The sequence below is a fragment of the Vicugna pacos genome, chromosome 14 (assembly GCF_048564905.1).
Source record: "Vicugna pacos chromosome 14, VicPac4, whole genome shotgun sequence".
Classification (NCBI taxonomy): Eukaryota; Metazoa; Chordata; class Mammalia; order Artiodactyla; family Camelidae; genus Vicugna; species Vicugna pacos.
This window is the reverse complement of record NC_133000.1, coordinates 16,955,958-16,971,685: the sequence shown is the minus strand read 5'-3', so window position 1 is coordinate 16,971,685 and position 15,728 is coordinate 16,955,958. Positions and strand designations below refer to the sequence as shown.

The window sequence follows — 15,728 nt, the reverse complement described above, 5'->3', positions numbered from 1 at the left end:
TTTAAAGTGGATGTGGCAAGAGGACACAGGCCATTTACAAGGGGGACCTTGATTTGGAGGGGCAGAATCAAACTGATTAGCTCTTTAAATGGCCCATGCTTCTTTACACATAACGCAAATATCCTGAGCAGTCTCATACACCATTCTTTTCGGTGCCTCACTTATAGTAGGGGGTCAGCAATGGTTTATGGAAAGAGTAACGAGACAGTTAAAGCAATACTCTATAAAAGAGGGGGAGGAATTTGACGTCAAAGAAGTATAACACTTAGATAGGCTTTGTGGATACGATGAACAGTTCAAAAACACTCTGCTACCAAGAGAGACAAAGATGCTGGCCGATAGCCAGGACTGTGGTCGCAGCCATCTCCAGTGCATTCATTTTCTGGTTGCTTTGTTTGATAATGGCTGCTTTTGGAGACCTGACATCTCCTCTCACTTGAAATTTCTGCATATAAAGCATTTCCTTTATGAACAGACAGTAGCGTGAACTACATGACTCTGCATTTTGTTTAATATATTTTTCTGAGGAGTAGAAAATAGCAATCAAAATTCAGTATCAGGCTTGGATCCTCCATGCACGTTTTTATTTCTTTGCATTAAGACTAAGACAATGAAATGAATAGGGAATGACACCCAGGAACATGAAGGCTTTGGCTGGTGCCTAAGCCCTGCTTCCTCTTTGCATATGAAGCTTGCACCTCTGGTGAGCATCTTACCTGGTGAGCATCTTACCATAGTCAGGGTAAATGGCCTTAACTCTGTAGCACTGGCTGTGAAAAGCAAGCTTTGTTTTTAATCCTAGATTTTTATATTTTAGTATCTTCTGAAGGTACTTCTGAGACAGTGTTTCCTTGGGAAGTAAGAAGGTTGCCTTACTAGGTGGGGATCCTCTAATAGGGAACACGACAGTGGGAATCCCCAGGGCCTCACATCAGGTAGGACATGGAGGGGAAAGAGACAAATACTTCAGGACTCCTGTGAAAAAGACCAAATTTTGGTTTGTAGGTTTCATTTCCTCTGAAACTATTACTGTGCATTTTCACATGCTGAGTTTTTTCAAGGTACAAGAGTAGATTTACTGCAGATACTAACTACTATATGTAAAATAGATAAAACAGCAAGGTCCTACCATACAGCACAGAGAACTATATTCAATACCTTATAATAGCCTGTAATGAAAAGGAATATATATGTAAATATATATTTGTAACTGAATCATTTGCTGTATATCAGAAATTAACACAACATTGTAAAACAGCTATACTTCAAAAAAAGAATGGATTTAGTAGCAGTTTGACAGAAAGCATCACAAATGAATACTGTAAGTTGGTCATCATACTGCAGGAAAAATCCTCTACATCTCCGGTTCTGTTAGCTCTGAGTTAGCTCAAGAGTTGCTAACTTCCTTATATGCGCTGGTCGGCAGATTACGTAACAGCGAAAGCTAGATAAGCCCGTCAGTTACCCAAGAAATTGTATATTTCCTCTTAGATTAATTCTGAATATCTCTTAATATTAAATTGTAACTTTTCAGGGTATTTTCACATATATTCATTTACTCTCCATTGACTTTTTTTTAAAAAACAAAATTGTAAAAATATTACCCACACTGCCCTATAGGCAGATAAAATTATCACTTTATAGAAAAACTGAGGCTTCGCAACGTTGGGTGATTTATTTAGAATCACACAGAAGTTTAGGGGCAAAATCAAGAGTCAGTCTTAGGCTTCCCAGTTCTTATGGCTGGACTTTTCACCTGCTTATTTGTTCCTTTTATGGTAGTTGTAAAAGTCTATCACTGTATCAGAGGTTCTTAACATTGGTTTTAGGAAGACGGTGGTAGTTCTAAAATCTGCAAAATTTGCATATTATGTACATTATTTTGAAGAATAGAGTCCTCATCAGATTATCAGAAAAGTTTCTGCTCCCCAGGTTGTTAACAACCACTGAATTGTATCAGTGCCCTGCCTACAGAACACACACACACAGATACACATAACCCCTAATGAGTCTCCATACTTCCACACTTTCTTTTTCATTCTTTAATCTCAAAGTTGAAATTTCCTCTAGTGAAACATTATTCTTTGAGGCCAGACAGATTTTTTTAAAACTAAAATCCTTAAAATAGGCACCTAGTTTCTTTTTTATATAGCAATTGTTCTCAACTTTGGTTGCATAGTAGAACTACCTGGGGAGCTTTTGAAAATTACATTTCCTGGGCTCTATTCCCAGAAGTTCTGATACTAGTACTTTAAAAAATACCAATGCTCAGGCCTCACAGGGACATTATTATTAAAACAAAAGAACACCCAGGTGATCCTAATCTCCAAGCAGTGTGGAGAACCAGAGATGTAGAGGATTGAAAGTGTTGTAAAAATGTGTTTATTTTGAAATAAACTGAAGTCAAGTAAAGTTTTATCGTTCTGCCCTTTGCTTTTATTAAATAAGTCTGTTAATTTTCCAGTAGGCTCAGGCTGACTTGTCCTGGACCAGTTCTGATGCCATCCCCTTCCCTGAAATGCCCTACCAGCCACTGGGGGCTCCAGAGTTTATCTGCAGCAGGGACCTGGGGATGGCAGCTGGTTGGATGGAGGGAGCAAGGCAACCTGTCTTGGGGCTACATTTGTGTTTACTTTGACTCTGATTATTTGAGGATGATTTGGAGGCTGTAGATGAAGATTGTGTTCCTAAACCATATTCTGCATATCTTTTGAGACGTATCTCATGACATAATTCTTTCAAGACATCCCCTACATGAAGCCTTCCCCAAATGATTTCTCTGTAATAAGAACTCGTTTCCTTACTCTGTAGTCCTTCGTCACCTCCATAAATAATTTATACTGAGCTAATTCACACTTCTAATGCTTCAGAATTTTTCTTTAGAAATGTCTTTTCACCCACAAGATGATATCTCATTAATGGCAGGGATATCTTCTCTTTTACTTACAGCAAGCCCCTCCAGCATCGAATGCAGCTCTGCTCATACCCGGAGCTTAGTAAATGCTTGTGGGATTGATGAGTAAATGAATGAAAGGGAGAGAAAAGATAAGGAATTCTAAATGTGAGTTATAATAAGTGTTATAGACACGACTTGAATTTACTGGATTATTTCATAATTTTTCCCTTCATTTTTGCTGGGAAAACAGTAAATGAGGCTGCCAATGAGCCACATGGGCCAGAAAGAGAAAAAACGGGTATTTATGTGATACTGAATTTGTACACTTTCTGCGAGAACTATGTATAGGATTAACTAGCACATAAACTGACCACCTTAACGGCTAAAATCACAAGGGAAAAGATGCTTTAAAGTGCAGTGCCCAAGGGAGAATCAGGAGGTCTGGGTTTATTCCTCTCTGTTCTGACAGATAGCCTGGATGGAGGGCTCTTGTTTTTCTCAAAGCTCTCTTTCAGGTAAATTAAACAAGTGTGTATTAGGAAACTAGAGCCTTCCTTTGTAAGGTGGAAATAATAAAAAGAGGTCTTCCCTAATTTACTTACAGGGCTTTGGTGAGAAAACAGTGAGGTAATGTATCTGAATTATCATGTAAACTTGTAAGATGAGTACTTACATCTTGAGTATTCATCTTTGTCTGACTTCTTTCACTTAGCATAATGCAAATGGCAGGATTTCCTTCCTTTTTATCGCTGAGTAGTTTTCAATTATATATGTCATGTATACACACATACCACATTTTCTTTATCCATTCATCAGTGGACACTTAGGTTGTTTCTATGACTTGGCTGTTGTGAATATGGCTGCAGTGAACATGGGGGTGTAGATACCTCTTTAAGATAGTGATCTCATTTCATTTGGATCATATTACTATTACTATTATTATTATTAGAATGGTATTGACCTCTTGGGCTTCCTGAAAACATCCCAGAGATCCCTGGAACCCATCTGCAAAGCTACTAATGTAAAAGAAAAAGCCATCGGCTTGGAATCAGAAAACTCAAGTTTGGATCCCCTACAACCTTAAGCAAGCCACTTAATCCATCTGACTCTTTTCTCCCATAAAATGGTGGATTGTTTAGTAGTATCTGCATTAAAGGACTCTCATGAGGAATATATGTGAGAATTGCTATACTGTTGGTAGTAGATACAGAACTGTCTAGCAGGCAGAAATCATAGAGAAGAATGTTCTTCATTCTGTCTGAAAATCTCTGCTATAGCTGAAACCTCTTACCTCCTGTGTTTGGCTCTAACAGAAATAGAAACCAGCTTGCTGTCATCTTTACAGCTTAGCTTAAAATCTATGTCTTGCTTGCCTCCTTCGTGGAGAGGTCTGTGAATAGGGAACCAGTTCATCACTCACCATAAGAGCCTTGCAGAACAAGACCATCTCCCAGAATGCTAACAGACTTCTCCGCTCTGTCATTTTCCACAACTGACTAAATAGCAAATGGTGAAAATGTAATGACCTCTTCAGTTGATGGTAACAGTGAAGTCAGCTGCCAGGAGTACTGAGTAATGGGTGTGCAACGTGATTTGTCTTAGAAAGTACACGTTAGGATCACAGAGCAAGGAGGAAACAGAGATTTCTGCTGTGCGCGTCCCCTGTGGGAACAACGGCTGGCCAGTGAAATTGAGGGCTACTTTCCCAGGTGTTGGAAATTAGTGTGAACGGCTTTCTCCCAAGGCAGCCCCAGTGAAAGATTCTCAAAGACCAGTCTGCCATTGCTTATTTTATCAGTCACGGTTTTTCTTTTTAAGCAGTAGAAGCTGATTTGGGTTGATTTAGCAGGAAATAAATTTAAAACAATGATACTGAGTAGTTCAAAGAATTCTTGAGATGGCTAGGCTCCAGGTTAAAGTTCCAGGAGTAAAATGGCATTGCAGACGTGGTCCACTGAGGAAACGTCTTGTTTTCCTTATCCACCAAGCCTCACCAATGTCACTTCTCTACCAGGGACTCAATTATGCAAGCCCTGGGAGCCTGATGCCTCAGCTACCTCCATACTGGCAGAAACATCCTCTTGTTCACTTTGCTCTTTTCCACATCACAGTTTTGCCAGGGTGCTGCTCTTTGGAGGAACCTAGGCTGTGAGCCAATGTCCTAGCTGAAAGAAGGCTGGAAATTTAAGTTCTGCCTCTTGGGAATTTCCTCAAATATAGACAGGCTAGTCGAAAGAGACCCAGCCATGAACATGGTGGGGATTCATCTCAACCTAGGTGCGGCATGATTTGCAGCTGTTGTAATTGGGCTAGGGGCTGGGAGATGCCTCTTCCAAAGATGGTGATGCTGCAGTTTCTGGTCTTTTCCTGTTTTCCTCTTTTTCCTGTGATTGTCCTCTTTCTCTGTCATCCCTGCAGTCAGCATATGTTCAAGTATTAAATACTTAAAAATGAGCCAATCTGGAAATTACATACCAATGGTTGTGAACTTGAATGCATATGGGACTAATGTAGTCATATAGTTGAGTTATGTGGTGGGTTATAAACTGGACAGTGTCTAAGGAAAATCAGGTTCAATTAGGAAAAAACACAATGCAAGCCAAACAAAAGCAACCTGTGGGCCAGACCAAATTTTCATTATTCAAATAGCTTGGCACAGGTTTGGAGCTGTTTTTTGGTGGATTCTTTATTCACATCCTTATGGGCTTCTCATTTTGTCCTCACTCTTGGGGTCACTGTACTGATAAGCGGGCACTGTTTCTACCACAAAGGGGAGATGAGGTTGCAGACAGGAATTAAGGGTGCTAATTAGCTGACCTTCAAACAAGGCAAGGCGCCTGGATCATCCAGGTGGGATCAGTGTAATCACAAGCTTCCTTAAAGTGGAAGAGGAGGGAGGTGGAGGCTCAGGTCAGAGTGATTTAGTCTTTGAAGCTGGCAGTAGGGCCTCTGGAAGCTGGAAAGGGGCAGGTGAGGCTTTCTTCCTTTGAGCCCCTGGGAGGAACGCAGCCTTTCTGGCATCTTGACTTGGCCAGGTGAGACTCATTTTGGACTTCTAACTAGAAGTGGAAGTAATACATTTGTGTGTGTGTGTGTGTGTGTGTTTTAAAGCTGGCTAAAGGGTTGCTTAAGTTTGTCTGTATTCAATACCTTGTTATAACCTATAATGGAAAAGAATCTGAAAAAGAATATATATATGTATAACTGAATCACTGTGCTGTGTACCTGAAACACTGTAAATCAACTGTACTTCAATAAAAAAAGTAGACTCAAAAAAAGTGTTGCATAAGTTTGTGACAGTTGTTACAGCAGCAGCAGGGAATGAATATGTGTTGCCTGGACCCTTTCCTGCTCTGATCCTTGTATGTCGCTGTAGGAAGGCACCTTCGTGGAGACCGTCAGGGAGGGGGGCTCTCCAGGCTGTGGATATGGCATCTGCTTGTACCCAGAGCTCTCTGCTCCCCCTGTAGTAATGGCATTGCCTTGGTGCACTTGGAATGGATTCACCAGGCAAATTCTTCAAAACTTGATGAGTTTTGATGCCATCTAGGCTCATGTATTAACTTTTAAACCTTTCTGTGAGGAAGAAAATTGTTCCATAAATGAAAAGCAGCATTGCTTTTCACCCTTATTTATGTGATTAAAGTGCAACTCACAGCTGTGGCCAAGTGGATTGAAATAAGCAGGAGACTGGGTGACTAAGCCCTGGCTTCTTTCCTTGGTCCTTCCTCTTACAGGCTGTGGATGTGATGAATTTGTTCTCTTATAAACGTTTTATGATAACTTTGTCAAGTTCGTCAAATCCTCTTGATACCTGCATTGAAAACTGTGGCTTTAATTTGGCGAGAAACTGACATCTTAGTTTTGTAATTTACGATGTCAAATTATTCCAATATGAACATGTTATATCTTTTTAAGTTAGGTCTTGTTATTTTGTCTTATAAGAATTTAAGGCCTTTTTTTTTTTCCCATAAAGGTGTTGGGAATGCTTCTGGTATCATTTTTGGATCCAGTAGTATTTCCTGTGTCAATCTGGGTGGTTGTTACTGTTCCATTGATGGTATGTTTCTTCTGAATTGTCAGGTAAAGGTTGTATTTCCTTTATGGGTTTGCTTCTCTTATGCTGAAGTATTTTTTTCCTTAAGTTTATGTTCCCCTGGGTATGTAAGCTACCACAGCTGATTCCGTACTCCAGGAGAAGGGGTTCTACAGCTCACACTCTCGCCTGTGTGCCTCCGGAGATTCTGGTTGGGGAGGAGGATGGACCGTAGGGTAAAGGATCTCTAGCATTAAGATGTGGGCTCAAGGACCCCCTGCTTGCTCACATCCGGCCTGGATGCCTTCACAGACACCTGCGTAGGTGGCTGCTCTAGCTCACAGTCCCCTAACCCTTGGGCTTGGGGGAGCAGGAGGAGAGAAGCTTGGAGGCCAGCTGGCTGCTCCCTCCCCTCTTCCCATGCTCTGAGTCAGTGATTCTTGACTTTGGAGCACATTGGAACCACCTCGGAGGTTTAAAATACTGACACCTGGACTGAACCCAGACTCTGACTTTGAGCCTGAGGTGAGGCCTAGGACAGAAGGTTTAAAACTCCACAGATGACCTTAATGTGCTGCTAAGGTGGAGATCTGCAGCCCTGACCCCATCCTGAGCTCACCACGCCGGCTGAGAAGACACCGGCCGAGGTTGCTGTTTCTCTGCTTTGCTGGGTCACTGGGCCGGCGGCCCCTGCCGAGGGCTGTGTGCAGACTCTAAGAGGGGGCCAGCTACCCTGTCTGTGGCTCTCAGTGCTTTTCTTCTCTGGGTTCTGTGTCTCCCGGGTGTGGGCCTGATCACCTTCTGTCTTCCCAGAGGTTTTTCAGAGCTTTAATGCTAGTTCTCAGATTCACCAATTGCCCCCTTAAACCTCTCTTAGGTATTTAAAAGAGGTGGAGGGTGGGAAGGGATAGACTGGGATTTTAAAATTGTAGAATAGATAAACAAGATTACACTGTATAGCACAGGGAAATATACACAAAATGTTATGATAACTCACAGAGAAAAAAGGTGACAATGAGTGTGTATATGTCCATGAATGACTGAAAAATTGTGCTAAACACTGGAATTTGACACAACATTGTAAAATGATTATAAATCAATAAAAAATGTTAAAAAAAAATAAAAGAGTCTGCAGTCCTGGTGAATTTGCCTTTGTAACAGCACCTGGAGGCCCTTCTTTACATTTGAATCTGGAAAACTAAAGGGAACCAGCGTCAGTGACTAAGTCAGAAGGGTCCTGGTCTTCAGCAGCACGTATATTTTCCTTCAGAACACTATCGAATTGTGGGGGTATCCGAGAGGGCTCTGGACATAGTGCCAAGTCTGGGATTCGATTCTTGGCTAACAAGACAACTTTATCCCTCAGAGTTGTCGTGAGGCTTAAAAGAGATAAAGGGAAAGGCTCCCAACAGCATCTTGCAGGAGATACCCAGAGGTGATAGCTGAACTTGAACTCTTGTGTGAATAGGACAGAAGCATCAACTGATGTGTGACAGGAGGACCAGTGCTCCGAGAAGGAAAAAACCCATCTAGTAGGCATTGGTGTGGAGATCACAGGCTTAGGTGTCACTCAGTGCCCGTGAGCCATACTCTGCTCCTTTTCCTGTTAGGGTCGCTTGTAAGATTTTGTTAAAATTTAGTTAATTAGACTCTGCAAGAGGGGCACTTAATAGAGCTCATGCGGTTTAGCTCATTTCAGGCTTGGACTGGCTGGAAGGAGAAGCTGCTAGACTTTACTTTTAGCGTAAGGACTTCACAATAGTTTTTTTTTTTTTGAGCCTGTATTAGAATAAAATATCACTATTCTAGGTCTGCAACCTAACTGACTTCAACTCCTTCTAGGATGAAATTTGCCTTGGGATTTTAAGGTGTAGATCACTCTTAACAGAAGACAGCAGAGACTCCTAGGTTCAGGGATGTGACCGTATAACTAATATTTGATAGCATTTGAGGCAGAAATAGATCAGAGCCTTTAGTCAAGAGATCATAGATAACCCCTCACCCTCCCTGATATGTTTGACGAGTATCCCCTGAAAAGATGTGTGAGTCCTAAGCCCCAGTGTCTGTGAATGTGACTTCATTTGAATGTAGGGTCTTTGATCAAGTTAAAATAAGGTCGTTAAAATAAGCCCTAACTCAGTATGACTGGTGGCCTTATAAAAAGAGGAAATTAGGACCCAGAATCAAGCAGCAGCACACGGGAAGAACGCCGTGTGAAGAGTAACGTAGAAATCAGGTGGTGCATCTAACAAGACAGGAAGGCAAAGGATTGTCACCAGCCACTGGAAGCTAGGAGAGAGGCGTGGAGGAGAGTCTCCACCACAGCCCTCAAAGGAATCAACCCTGTGATGCCTTTTTTGGACTTTGAGCCTCCAGAACTATGAAAAACTTGTCTGAATCACCCAGTTTCTGGTATGGCAGCCTGGGAAACTAGTACACTCTTCCTCATTGGAGAAGTGATGTTATGGGCTGGTCAAGTTTAAGGACAACTCACTGAATTGTTAAAGGTTGAAATGTGTAAAGGCTTTTTAAAAAAACATTTTTGAACTTTAGAAAGGACAGTTTCAAAAGATCCATCCTAATTTTCCTAGTGGGTGGAGCCTTGTGTGAGATCTATAAATAAGTCTCATTAGGGTGGGGTGGGGAGCTGTCTCTCATTTCTACTTCCTTCCTGGTCGGGAGAGGGAAGGGGCTCCCAACTGGGAGATATCCTGGCCACCTTTTTCTTTGGCGTCTCCTTACACTTCTGGGATGCTCCTCTCTATTCCAGGTAGCCAGATAAACTGTAACTGGGGACAGAACCCCAAAGCTTGCCTTCCCTAAAAAGGTCTGAGGTGGGGTGGCAGGTGGAGACCTTTTGGTGTTCTGAAGGGCCTATGAAACTTTTAAGACCTGGAAAAAATCTGAAATAAAAACAGGCAACCTCAAAATAAACATTTAAGTTAAAAATCTGTACAATGTAACATATAACCTGGTCAGATCAGCTCTGATAATTATGTTTAATGTGGCATATTAGTATAAGTTATGTATTTAAGATGATGTGGGTGGAGTCTCCAAAAGTAAGTTACCAAATGTCTTAAACAGCCCGGGGCACGGGGGCAAATGGTCTTTTCTCTGGCTACCAACATCTTACACTTACACCTTCATCCTTGCTGGTGTATTTCTTGATATTCAAAGCAAGAAGAGAGACTCTGGATTTATGACAAAAGAGGTAGAATAAAGCAGCCCTTTGTCCTGCTTCATCTCCGGTCATAAGTTTTTCTTGGAAAGCTGACAGTGTTGTAAATAGTGGGTTAATAAGATTCAGGCATTTCTGTGTCCTGCCAAGATGATTTCTTATCCTTTTCTGTAACAGTATCCAATTAATTTGAATAGTTTTTCTCTATGAAAATTCTTCATTAAAATAAAGCAAAATAGTAATCCCTCATGGCTTTCTAACCAACCTAATAGGGAATTTAGAAAAGACTTGAAATAAATGAAAATTCCTAGGTACAACTTTCTATCCTTCCAGTGAACTTCGATAAACCTAATTACTTAACGTCTCTTTTTCCCAACTAAGACAGAAAGTAAAGATGTAAGAAAATGTTTCTTCATTCACTATGAGCTTATGAGATGAGATAAAAAATGCACCAGGGTTTTGAATAGAATTGAGACTTCTAAATGGATATAAGGCTTGGTTATCACTCCACTTTATGGGATATCAGTCTTTTAAATGTGTATGAGTCTTGGATAGACCTTAAAGTTTGTGAAAGGGAGGCTCAGCTTGCCCTTCTCCAGTGGGGCCTCTTCAGCTCTTAGCACGAAATAGTGTAAGCTAGTGCAGTGATTCTTACGTACACATTCTCAGAGTGCTTTCATCCTGGCATCAGGGTTTTTTAGTGAAAGACTTAAGTAAATACGGAATGATATCCCTTTAACCTATCATTCATCCACAAAATAATTTTTGAATGTCTACTAAGTATCGGGCATGATGCTAAGCACCAAGGATGCAACTGTGGCTGAAGCAGAGTTTACGATTCAGTATGAGGCATTAATAGTTCATGGTAATACATTCTAGGGTGGCAGCAGTTTCTGGGTGCAGTGGGGAGCAGTACACAGAGGGACACCTGGATTTGGCGACAGATCAAGAAAGCTTTCTGTAGAGAGTGATCAAAACCCTGAGACCTCAAAAATAAGAAGGCTTTATCCAGACAAATTGGATACAATCTCTAGAGACAAGAAAGCACGGCACGTAATAGGAACTGTAAGTCATTCAGTGTGAGGTGAGGATCCCCTGGAGAGAGATGAGCCTGAAAAGGTGAAAGAGCCACATTTCGAGGCGCCCTGGGAACCACTTGGAGACGTTCTAACTTTTTCCTGAGGGCAGTGGGCAGCAATTAAATGATTGAAGGCAGAGAATGGAAATGATCAGATGAATGATCTGGCAGTGTGGAAAATGGATCAGAAGGGAACTCGGCCAGTAAAGAGGCTGTTGCAGTAAATGAGGTGAGAAGTGACAGACAGCAGGGGGACAGAGGAAAGTAGGGGATTCATAAGACATTAAGAGATAATCGGTAGAACTTAGTGATGGGGTGTGGATACAAGGGGGAAAAATGAAGACGGAAGGTTTTTAGCTTTGTAGAGTGGTGCCCCTCATGGAACTAGAGAACTTGGAAAGAACAAGTTTTAGGGAGAAAATAATGAGTCAGTTTGGAACACACTGATTTGGAGATACTTAGAATTTGTCCAAGTGGAGCTTCTTGGTAAACAGATACACGAGTCTGGAGAAGGAAGGTGCTAAGGATTCCTCCAGGACAAGCCCCTCAGAGAGCTGTCAGGGGAGGACTCTAGAAAGAAGGGAGTACCAAGCTGAGTCTCGAAGGATGAACAGTGGTGGTCATAATAAAGAGGGGGAAGATGCTCTTAAGGCAGGGAGCATGTTAACAAAAGAGACCAGAATGCAGTGAGGTGTTGCAGGTAGCATGGGGTGGTGGTGGTGGTGTTCAGATGGAGTAAGAGGGTAGGGAAGAATTCTTGATGGGTCTGTCATGTCATGCCTTAGGCATAAGGAACTAGGAAGGAGCCAATAAGATTCTAGGCAGAGGAGAGACCTGATTCTATTCGTGCTTTATACAAATTAGAGCAGGCAGTAACATGCACTTGAACTGGAAATGGAAATAAGAGAATACAGTGCTATTCCTGTCAAAAGATAAAGTACCAAATGAATGCTGAGGCAGAAGGGATGGAGAAAAAGGAATGAAATCTGGTGATATTGAGGCTGCAGAAATAGCAGACATAGCCATGGACTCCGGGAGGCAAGGAAAATGGCACGGATGATGCTCAGGGTTCTGACCTGGCTGGTGGGGAGCCGGCTGAGAGACAGACAAGGTGGGCAGTGGAAGGAGCAGCTCTGAGAAAAGCAGGGTAGATGGGCCATAACCCTTGGTTTTTCATCCTGCTAAAGTCATGAGTTATTAAAAGACTTGGATTTTTGTTCACTCCAAGAAACAGCTGTAATTTTCATCTTCGGGAAAGAGTCTGCAGTGATGTCTTGTTATCCTTTTCTGTCAGTGTTAAGGCTCAGGAATTATTTCACTCTGCAAAACTGTCTTCCCTTGTTAAAAGAAATAGCAGTACTCATCATGTAGGGAAACAGAGAATATACTATTACAAGTTGGTATTTGCAGGACATTTTTCTTTCCCAAATAATCAGACAAATCTCTGCAACAAAAGTTTTTTTTTCCCAATAATTTGTCCAAGACCTCAAGATACTGCTCTATGGCTACTTATTTTCCAAGTTTCAGCTGAAACAAAACGGTCAGAAAAGTCTTCCCTGAATATCTCCTCTAAATAGTTCCCATTATTCCTATCGTGGTACTATGTCCTATTCACAGCACTTCTATCCGCTTCAAATTATATTTTTGTTTACATATGTGTCTTTCTTACTATACTGTTAGGTCCTTGGTGTCTGTGTTGTACAGAGTAGTAAATATATTGACTGTTACCCCTGGTTAGACTTCTAATCTGAGGCCTAAATCTACTTTATGTTGCTATATAATACAAGGAAACCTCCATGCTAATTAGCAGGAGATCCCCAATGGCAACATGAACACATTAAAGCAAAACCATGATATGGTATCATGATATGGTAAATGGGTGGGAGGGTCTAAGGGTGTAGGTTTGTGTCAGGGCCTGAGATGGGCAGGTCTGTAGCAAAAGAGGATTGCAGAGCAATCTCCTTTATTTTCTTGTGGTTGAAGGAAAGCTCTATTGCTTCCAAAGACAGAAGAGCTTTATAGAAAGAAGCCCAACTTAAACTGTTGATTCTATGACTCTATTCTTAAGTGGAGAGATCCTGAGGGAGCCTTTCTCCAGAAGCTGGCTAAATTGGATTCCAACTGGGTAGAATGAATTCTTAATCAGAACATATTTTATTTGCTTAAAATGAATACTGTTGCAGTGACCCCCTATTTATCAACAAGGTCATCATTAACAGCCATCAGTGTCTGACCTTGACAGATTCCATTACTGGAATAATGAAGTCTAATGGGTTACTGTTATTAACATTGGCTAATGGTTTTACATTTGCAGAGTGAAAGATTGGAGTGAAATAGAGCTGCTTACTCAGGCAGGTTAACCACAGGGAGACAGAAGGAAGTAATGAAAAGCACAGGGAGCTTGATGAGAAATGAATGGCTCCCAGGAAGAATTTCTACAAATGAATGCAAATTCAGATATATATCTTTTAATCACCATGTTGAAAAGGTTGATTACTTAAAATTAGATTCACCAGATGTTTTTGTTGTAGGCAGAAATGGAAAATTAAATGGGAAAATACAATTTATCCTTTTAAGAGGCCCTAGTTATTTCATAACAGCTGGGAGGAAACTGAAGAAAGCAACCAGGTTCAGTGGGAAATGGAAGAGAAAAGCTTAGAAGCAAGAAAAGGAGAATAAAATGAATTCCCGTTGAATGTGAGCATTTTTGAAATTTGAATGCTTGGGCTTCCAAAGGATATGATTTTATTCTCCTAAGCAGCTTCCTTCTCACTGACATACTTTAGATGGTAAAAAGTTTCCTTCTCTTATCCCCAAAACCATTATTAAATTTTGAGTACCTCCAGACACATGACCCACATAACACAGCTCCTTCTGTCACCCCTCCCCTCTCCCCAGTCAGCTGTGGGCAAGGGAGTAAACTTGCTCTTGTGATATAGTTTGGGAGACATTGGGAAGGTCTGTTGTCAAATTCTCTCTCCCACCTTCCCCCAAATTTCCCATCACAGATTCATTTCTTTGTATCTATTGAGCATTTTGATCTTTCCGGCACTCTCTACTTAAAATGCAGACATTTCTGGAAGGGGTAATAACTTAGAACCCATTAGCTCTTATCAACTTAAACCTTATCCCAAATACAAGTTCAGTGGGGACTGAAGCAAGCGGAATGAATTATTTTGGAGAAATTAGCATTTGGAAGAGGGGGAAACAGTACTCATCAGAGGTGGAAGAGCCCATTTTTGCATCTTCTACGACTCTGAATAGGAAGTTCTTTCTATAGATTAGTTAATCTCTATTGCCAAAACCTCTTGGATCGTTAATTACCCAATTGAAATTGGTTTGTTTTATGCCTTTACATATTGCTGAAGAGCCCAAGATAATGAGGAATATTGGTTACACATGGGGATAACCTCCTTTATAAGACAGAAATAGATTCTGTCTTGCTCTTGTCTGTCCTTCAGTTTCTGGGTTGAGGGCTCCAGGATCCTACTAATTTCTTACATAAGAAATTAGCTGCAGACTTCAAAATGACCTTTGTCCAAGCATGCAAAACAGAGAACCAGATGACAATGAGTAAGTTCCTTGCCAGATTTGACTCTTTATAATGAATCAAATTATCATACCTTCTGTAAGTGTATTTGAACGCAACAGTTGTTGCAAAGCATATAGGCAATGCATACAGTCTCGAGCCAATCAGTTTAATCATTTCACACCTTAGAGGAGATGACTCACAGGGAGTTGCTCCTTAAAATTTTTTTCTTCTTGTGTGTTCAATCATTAAGGGCCTACCCTATGGTGAGTACCACAATCTAAGAATAGAGGTAAGCATTGTATAAGATATGCTCTATTAAATTAGTGTATTAGGGAGGATAAACTGATTTATTAAGTTGAATAAAATCTAAACAGAACAAGGAAAATTAGTTGGGAAAAAAGTGTTGCAGAAATTGCTTTGGGATAGACCCAAGGTAGCTTTCAGGGACATAGGGTCCCCCAAAGAAAAACCCCAGAAGTAGGGGAAAAAATGGGAAAATAAAAATTGGCTGGCCCTCAATAGGGAGAAGCAGTTGTTAGTGACTTCTAGGAAATGTAATCTTCCTAAGACAACTTAGAGCATGCATTGGGCCAGTTAACTCTAAGAGTGTCCTCTAATTGGAAATAACTTCAGTAGTGAAATACACCACTTTACAAAACATGGAGCCCAGACCTACAGGAAGAGTAGGAAGTGAAGTGAAGGGAGGATGGGATGGGAAATGTTTCAACTCTGAAGCCAAAGAGAGCCCGGTAGCTGGGAGAAGTCTAGGCAAGTCTTAAGGGAGATAAAGACCAAGTGAGATGAAGTGAGGCTGGAGAAATGGGCAGATGCCTGAGGGCAGAAGACGCTTAAATCTAATGAAAGTATTTCAAAGTCATCCTGAGGGCAGTGGAAGCCACTGGAAAATTCTTCAAAGGTCTTTACTTACCAGCTCATATCTCTGAATTCTGTTGAATATCTAAAATTAAACCTGTGGTGGTTTAAATAATCAAGTGTTCATCTACAAAT

At 41.1% G+C, this 15,728-nt stretch overlaps 1 protein-coding gene and 1 long non-coding RNA gene across 3 annotated transcripts in view; one reads left to right on the top strand and one right to left on the bottom strand.

Annotated features, from left to right (window-relative positions):
* Nucleotides 1-15,728, top strand: part of LOC140701123 (uncharacterized) — a 221,333-nt gene that overhangs the window by 22,108 nt on the left and 183,497 nt on the right. The window lies entirely within an intron of this gene.
* The window catches only part of HTR2A (5-hydroxytryptamine receptor 2A), a 50,909-nt gene that overhangs the window by 5,422 nt on the left and 29,759 nt on the right, over nt 1-15,728 (bottom strand). The window lies entirely within an intron of this gene.